The sequence below is a fragment of the Alexandromys fortis genome, unplaced genomic scaffold (assembly GCF_014885135.2).
Source record: "Alexandromys fortis isolate MF-2015 unplaced genomic scaffold, M_Fortis_MF-2015_v1.1 scaffold_29, whole genome shotgun sequence".
In the NCBI taxonomy this organism is placed as follows: domain Eukaryota; kingdom Metazoa; phylum Chordata; class Mammalia; order Rodentia; family Cricetidae; genus Alexandromys; species Alexandromys fortis.
In genome coordinates, this window is record NW_026067891.1 from 4699677 (window position 1) to 4707437 (window position 7761).

A 7761-nucleotide genomic window follows, 5' to 3' on the forward strand; every position below is an offset into this window, starting at 1 on the left:
ACACCACCTGGGAATACCAGGGAAGACAATAGATTAAGTACAAACCACTAGTTTAACTGAAAAACTCTTAATGGAAATTGCAAAGAAGAGCAGTTTGTACCTGAGTTTTACCTTGAGATTGTAAAAATTCCTTTGTTCAGACCTAATACTTGGCGCTCCCTACTATAAAAAGGTGAGATTCGGTGGCCAAAATCAAAAACACTGATGACAACTTATGCTGGAGAGGTTGTGGGGAAAAGGGAACACTTCTGCATTGCTGGTGGGAATGCAAGCTGGTACAACCCCTTTGGAGGTCAGTGTGGTGATTTCTCAGAAAATTAGGAAACAACCTTCCTCAAGACCCAGCAATACCACTTTTGGGTATATATCCAAAGGATGCTCAATCGTGCCACAAGGACATGTGCTCAACTATGTTCATAACGGCTTTGTTTGTCATAGCCAGAATGTGGAAACAACCTAAATGTCCCTCAAATGAAGAATGGACAAGGAGTACTACACAGCAGAAAAAATAACGACAGCTTGAATTTTGCAGGAAAATGGATGGAACTAAAAAACATTATTTTGAGTGAGGTAACCCAGACCCAGAAAGACAATTATCACATGTACTCACTCATAGGTGGTTTTTAAACATAAAGCAAAGAAAGCCAGCCTACAAACCACAATCCCAGAGAACTTAGACAACAATGCAGAGACTAAGAGAGACTTACATAGATCTAATCTACATGGGAAGTAGAAAGTAGAAAAAGACAAGATCTCCTGAGTAAATTGGAAGCATGGGGACCTTGGGGAGGATTGTAGAGGGGAGGGGAGAGACAGGGAAGGGATCAGCGAAAAATGTAGAGCTCAATAAATATCAATAAAAAATGTAAAAAAAAAAAAGAAATCCTAAGACAGCACTCATACATAAAATGTGAATAAATAAACTTTAAAAAAAAAGGTGATATTCGGAAGCTGTCCTTTGCCACAACCTTACAAATCCATCTCTGACTGTGGTCTCAGCTAGCTGATAAGCTTTTTGTGCCCCATGGAGTTTTTTTTTTTTTTTTTTTAACTTTTTCCTGGAATCGTTTGCTTCTGGTTTACTACACTTTGGTGGTCTGTCCCCATCTTTGGGCAACCCCTGTGAACCCAACATACAAGGAACAGATGTTTTGCTTAGTAGATCACCAGAGAGAACAAAGAAAAAAAGGACAAGGAAGTAGAGATAGAAAAACACAGGAACTTGCAAGCCTGTGCACCCTAAGAAGCCACGCATTCCCAGATCCCTGAGGCAGAAACGTGTGTCCTGCAGATCTTTCCCCCAGAGGCGTGGTCAAGGGTCAGAGTGCTCTTAGACACAGGATGTTTCCTTCTCAGACAAGGCTGTTGGCAATAACTTACAGCTAAAACTGTAAAACACAGGAAGGCCTAGGAGGCTGAATTTCAAGTTCTGAAAGACGAGAACTGATAATCCAGAACTGCCCACTCGGCAAAGCGATGAAACAAAAACTTTATTTGATTTAAAAAAAGAAAAAAAGAAAGAAAATAGGCTAAAGGGCTTTATGATCGCTAAGCCGTTACCAAGATAGCTGAAGGAATTCTTCGGTTTCAGAGGGGAAAAAATCATCCACAAGACTGGAAAAAAGAATGGACTGGGGTTGGAGAGATGACAAGGCAAGATCACTTGTTCTAGGGAAGGACCTGGTTTGGGCTCCCAGAATCCACCTGGCAGTTCATAACCGTGCATACCTCCAGTTTCAGGAATCCAACTCTCTTCTGACCTCAGAGGGCACCGGGTACATATACATACATGTAGGCAAAGCACTCATATACGTGAAAATAAAACACTTTTTAAAGTAATTTTATGTGCATTGGTGTTTTGCCTGTGTGTATGTCTGTGTGAGGGTGTCGGATCCCCTGGAACAGGCAGTACAGACAGATGTGAGCTCCCATGTGGGTGTTGGGAATTGAACCTGGGTCCTCTAAAAGAGCAGCCAGTGCTCTTAAGCCCTGAGCCATCTCTCCAGCCCCCCAAAATAAAATAATTTAAAAGAAATAATAAACCATGGTAGAGTAATAATTAAAAGCAAGAGGAGGGAGAAAAACACAACATTACAAAACCATCAAAAGGACAGAAATCAACACTCACCTTTCAATAAGAACTCTAAGTATCTGGACTTGAGAAAAGGAACCATCTATATGCTGCCCCTGAGAAACTTGTCTCACCGCAGAGGATGGACGTTACCTTCCAGAGAGAGGACTGGGAGGCCGGCAGGGGCTGCTCTTTTAACACCCAACAAACAGACTTCAAACCAAAGCTAGTGGGAAAAATAATAAAGACCACTTCTTACTGATTACAGGCCGCCAAAAGGACTTTACAGTTCTAAACGTATGCCCCACAGATGCACCCAATTCCATAAACCAAACACTATTAAATGTAAAGCACGGGTTAACCCCGGAATCATAGTAGTGGGTGAATCCCATGCTCTTCCCACAGCAGCTGGAAGGTCATCTTGACAGAAACGGAGAAGCCCTGAATGACATCACAGGTGACTTGGACTTGACATTGGTAGAACACGGCAGAGTAGACCTTCTTCCCATCAGCCTATACAACTGTCTCAAACAAATGTGGGAAAGGTGAGGTAATTCCTTGTGTTCTCTCTGAATACAACAGAACAAGAGAAAGCCTGGAATATACACCAACCGAGGGAGATTAAACAGCTCGCAACTGAAGGGCTCCTTGAAGAAACCAGGAATTTAAGAATTCTTAGAACTGAATGAAAATGAAAACGTGGCATATCAAAACCATACAATACAATAAAAGTAGTCCTAAGAGGGAAGTTTATAGCCTTAAGTGCCTACGTAGAAACAAGAGAGCTGGGCGGTGGTGGTACACACCTTTAATGCCAGCATTCGGGAGGCAGAGGCAGGTGGATTTCCAGGACAGAGTGAGTTCCAGGACAGCCAAAGCTACACAGAGATCCTGTCTCGAAAAACCAAAAAAGGGGTGGGGTGAGGGGATGGAGAGGCAGCTTAGTGGTTAAGAACACTCATTTGTAGGTGTGTATTTATGTGGCGGGGGCGGTGTATGAATACAGATGCCCAAAGAAGCCAGAAGAGGGCATTAGATGCACAGAACTGGAACTGCAGGTTGCTGGGAACTGCCCTGCTGGGTGGCTGGCTGGGTACTGAACTCCGCTCAGACTGCTGAGCCATCTCCCCAGTCCCATGATTACCTTTTGTCTAATGATTTGGGATTTAGCTTGTTCTTTCTTCAGGGCTCTAAAATATATCATTAAGTTATTTGAAATCTTCTCTTCTTTTTTCATCTTCCTCCTCCTCTTACTTCTAAGACAGTATCACTTTATAGCCCTGGATAGCTTGGAACTCAGATGCAAAGACCCACCCTCCCCGTTAAAGGCATGCTCCATTCTGATCTCCTCTTTTTAAAAATACTGTTTTATGCGTATGAACGCTCTGCCTGAGTGTGCGTCTGGACACCACTTGTGTGCCTGGTGCCCACAGAGGCCGGAAGACGGCACTGGATCCAGTAGAGGTAGAGGACCGTGCGGGACATCATGTGGGTGCCTGGGAACTGGCCGGGGCTTCTACCAGAGCAACATCATCTCTTAGCTGCCGAGCCATCTCTCCAGGTCCACACATGCACAATTTTAACAAATAAGATAAATAAGGGCAGAAACTAATGGGAAGGAAACAGTTTAAAGACTCAATGAAAGAAAGACTTAGTGTTTTTTGGAAAATAAACAAGATTGACAAACTCTTAGCTGAATTAACCAAAAAAAAAAAAAAACAGAAAGAAGACCCAAATTAATTAGAGAGAAAAGGAACCACTGTAACAGACCAACGTAATTCAGAAAACCATCAGCTCTGACGTTAGAAACATGTTCTGAGACTAGAGAGGTGGCTCAGGCACTAAGAATTTTGATCCAAACCCAGCAACCAAACTCTTTCCATGAGACCTTTAGCAAGTGGGAGGGGCACACGAACCCTACCCCTAGCTGTTACTGACTGCTGGGGGACGGAGCAGTTAGCCGGATATGAGAATAGCAGACATCTACTGGGGAAAGACACCACAGAGGGAATAGGAAGGGAATAAGAGGTGACACTGAATTCTTTTTTTTTTTTAAGATTTATTTATTTTTTATACAACATTCTGCCTCCATGTATGCCTGCATGCCAGAAGAGGGCGCCATATCTCATTACAGATGGTTGTGAGCCACCATGTGGTTGCTGGGAACTGAACTCAGAACCTCTGGAAGAGCAGACAGTGCTCTTAACCACTGAGGCATCTCTCCAGCCCGACACTGAATTCTTAATTCAAACCTGGACCGATATATATAGGGATGATACTCTTCTTCCAAAGGAAGGAAGAACATATTAACCCGTTTGCTACCCTGAGTCACAGATTTCAATGCTTAAATGTGGAAGTATGTGGACATTTATTTATTTCTCTTTCCTGCCCTCCTGCATGTTAAGAGCAAGCCAGTACGTGGCTTTCATCAGCCTATGAAAGTTTTCCAGTTGTGTAAGCTGAGACCTAGCGATATTCAGATTTTCAGTGTGCTATGCCATGCTTAAAATCAGGCAGAATTCTCAAAGTGGGATCCCCAACTAGTAACAGTAGTGGCTTCTAAAACCTTGATAGAAGTTTAGATTTCCTAGGGTTAAAGGCCTTCGCTCAGTGACATAATGTATTTCATATGTGAAGGATCTGGGTTAAATTTCTAATACCCTCCCTGCAAAGAAAGAAAAAGTAGTGTAGATTCTTGGGCCCTGTCTTAGTTATTTCCCCATTATTGTGATAAGACACCATCACTGAGACAACTTATAAAAGAAGGTGTTTAGTTTGGGGCTTGCAGTTTCGAGGATTAAAGTCTATGACCATCATGGTGGGGAGTATGGTAATAGGCAGGCATGGCTTTGTAGCCAGACTTTTCTTCTGACTGTCAGCTCACAAATAATGACACGAGACTTGTTATTAATTACGAGATCAGCCTTAGCGTAGGCTCATCCCACTAGCTCTTATGACTTAAATTAACCCATTTCTATTCACCTGTGTGCTGCCATGAGACTCGTGGAGTTTACCTCTTCTCTTACACGCCTTGCTCCCTGTGTCTGCTGGCAACTCCACCTTTCTTCCCAGAGCTCTCTCTGTCCAGAAGCCCCTGCCTCGACCTCCTGCCTAGCTATTGGCTGCTTATCCTTTTATTAAACCAGTCACAGTGACACATCTTCACACTGTGTAAAGGAATATCCCACAGCATGGCATGGCCCTGGAGCAGCAGCTGAGCCCTGGCATCTGAAGTCACCAGCATGAAACAGAGAGTGCAAACTGGGAATGAATGGCGCTTGCTTTTAAAACCTCAGAGGCCATCCCCAGTGACACACATCCTCCAACAAGACCACACCTCCTAGCCCTTCCCAAACAGTTCCACCAACCAAGAACGAAATATTCAAACATGAGACTTTGGTGGCCATTCCCACTTAAACCACTGCTGCCCACCCAGGGCCCACTGACTTGGCAGCTAGCCGGTGGCCTCTGGACTGGGCTCAATCCAGCCGTGGTGTTATTAGCGCTGTTTCGGATGCTCAGGCACACACAGCTAAGCTAACTGCAGTGGCCATGCTCGTGGATGGGCGCGTTTGTCGTGTGGAGGATGGCTTCTTTCTGAGAAGAGTTCTCCAAAGAGCCTGGCTGTGGAAGTCACCCTGGCCCTTAGCTTCCCCACCCCTAAAGCAGATGGTCGTTCTCAGCTATGCTTCCCTTTCTCACAGCCCCTCCTCCCCCAAAGCGACAGCAGCGGCATACCCCTGGCTGCCATTCTGGGTGGTTTCTTGATGCTTTCTTGGGTGGCTGTTCTGTAGAACAGCACAGTTCTTTGATCCCCACGGTGGAAACCTCCTTAGGCAGTGCCACATCTCCTGCTCCCCACAGCCACCGCTCAGGCTCCTCTCCCTCTTTCTAATTGGTGACTTCCCTCAGGATCCCATAATTCTGAACTTTTGCTTCTGTAGCCCGCCATCCTTGAGTCTTTCCTCATCCCCTGCCCTCCTCCCACCAGGTCCTCAACTACTGTTTTACTAAGCCCAGAGTGATCCTTGCAGGCTCTAGCAGGCCTGAGCATGGCAAAGGTGACTCCACCGCCAGGTCTAGCCCTCCCCCATTTCCTCTCCCTTGCTAAGCCATCGGATCACATCCCTAAAGCGGCCCCCAAGGTCCATTCCCTTATTTGGCCACTGACTCATTCCTGAGACTAATCACTAAGGCCAAACTATCAAAACATCAAGGTCCAGCAACCAAAATTCATTATTTTGACTAACCTAATTCAAATACCCAATCAGAACTTCCCAAACGCGTCTTGGCTCATTCTAACACAGACCTCCTCCTTTTCCCTCTTAAAGTGCACAGCAATTTATAGCAGTTTTTGCCCAATTCAGATTCAGCCAACATTTTTTTTTTTTTTGCTTTGCTTACTTAATAAACAATCTCTTTGTTCGGTTTGTGATTGGAAGTTGGTGTTTGGGTGTGGTCTGTGCCTACTCCAGGGTCCAGAGGGGAGCACCCAGCAGTACATGGGCCTTTCAATGAGCTCTCTCATCCCTCAAAGTCTTGCCCTAGGGTTCCCTAATATTCTGTGCTGTGAACAGCCATTCCCTACTTTCTGCTGCAGTGGGGAACGGATTTACCTCACAGTCTGTAGGAGTAGCCCCTAGCCTACATTACCCCCAGGCTTCAACTGTGGGACCAGAAGGCAAGGCTACAGCAGGATCAGGTCTACAGTCAAGAGAAAGCCTGGGCAGGTGAAGAGGCGCCAAACTGCAATCCAACTGTCAGGAAGCTGAAGCAGGACAGACCTCAAGTTGTAGGTGGCGTGGGCTACATGGCGTGTTCTACTTTACTTCCTGTTGCTGTAACAAGCACCGTGACCAAAAGCAACTTATTTGTCTTACACTTCTAGGTCTCAGTCCATCATTGAAAGAAGTTGGAGCAAGAAGTCAAGGCAGGATGGTGGACTGCTTGCCGGCTTCACGGCTTGCTTGTTCCCTGGCTCATGTTCGCTAACTTTCTTATATAGCCTAGGTTCACCTACCTTTCCATCATCCACCCAGAGAGGGCTGAATCCCCTCAACCATCAATTACACCAATCTCTCACAGATATGCCACAGACCAGTCTGATCTGGGCAATCCTGCCAGTGTGCCTCCCTCAGATGATTCTAAGCAGTGTCAAGTTGACAGCTGACGCTAATTAAGACACAGGGAGCTGGGCAGTGGTGGCGCACACCTTTAATCCCAGCACTCAGGAGGCAGAGGCTTGCGGATCTTTGTGAGTTGGAGGCCAGCCTGGTCTACAAGAACTAGTTCCAGGACAGGCTCCAAAGCTACAGAGAAACCCTGTCTCGAAAAACCAAAAAAAAAAAAAAAAAAAAAAAAGAAAAAAGAAAAAAAAAAACAACAAAAAACGGCCTCAGAATAAATAAGAACAAATAAACTGAGTAGGTTGCAAAGAACAAGGTAGATCTAAAAAGTTAATCGATGACTTGGTAACTTTGAGTCACCAGGGGACCAGAGATATTGTTAGGAATTCTGAGATGTGACTGACAGCTGACTTGCTAATTGTTAGATTTAGGGGTCTTTTTTTTTTTCTTCTGTTGTTTGTTTTTAATTCCGTCCAGTTACTACCAAAAACAAATTCAGAAACCAGCGCTGCCGCACGGGGAACAGGAAACAAAGTAACAAAGTTCAAAGGGTGAAGACAAAAA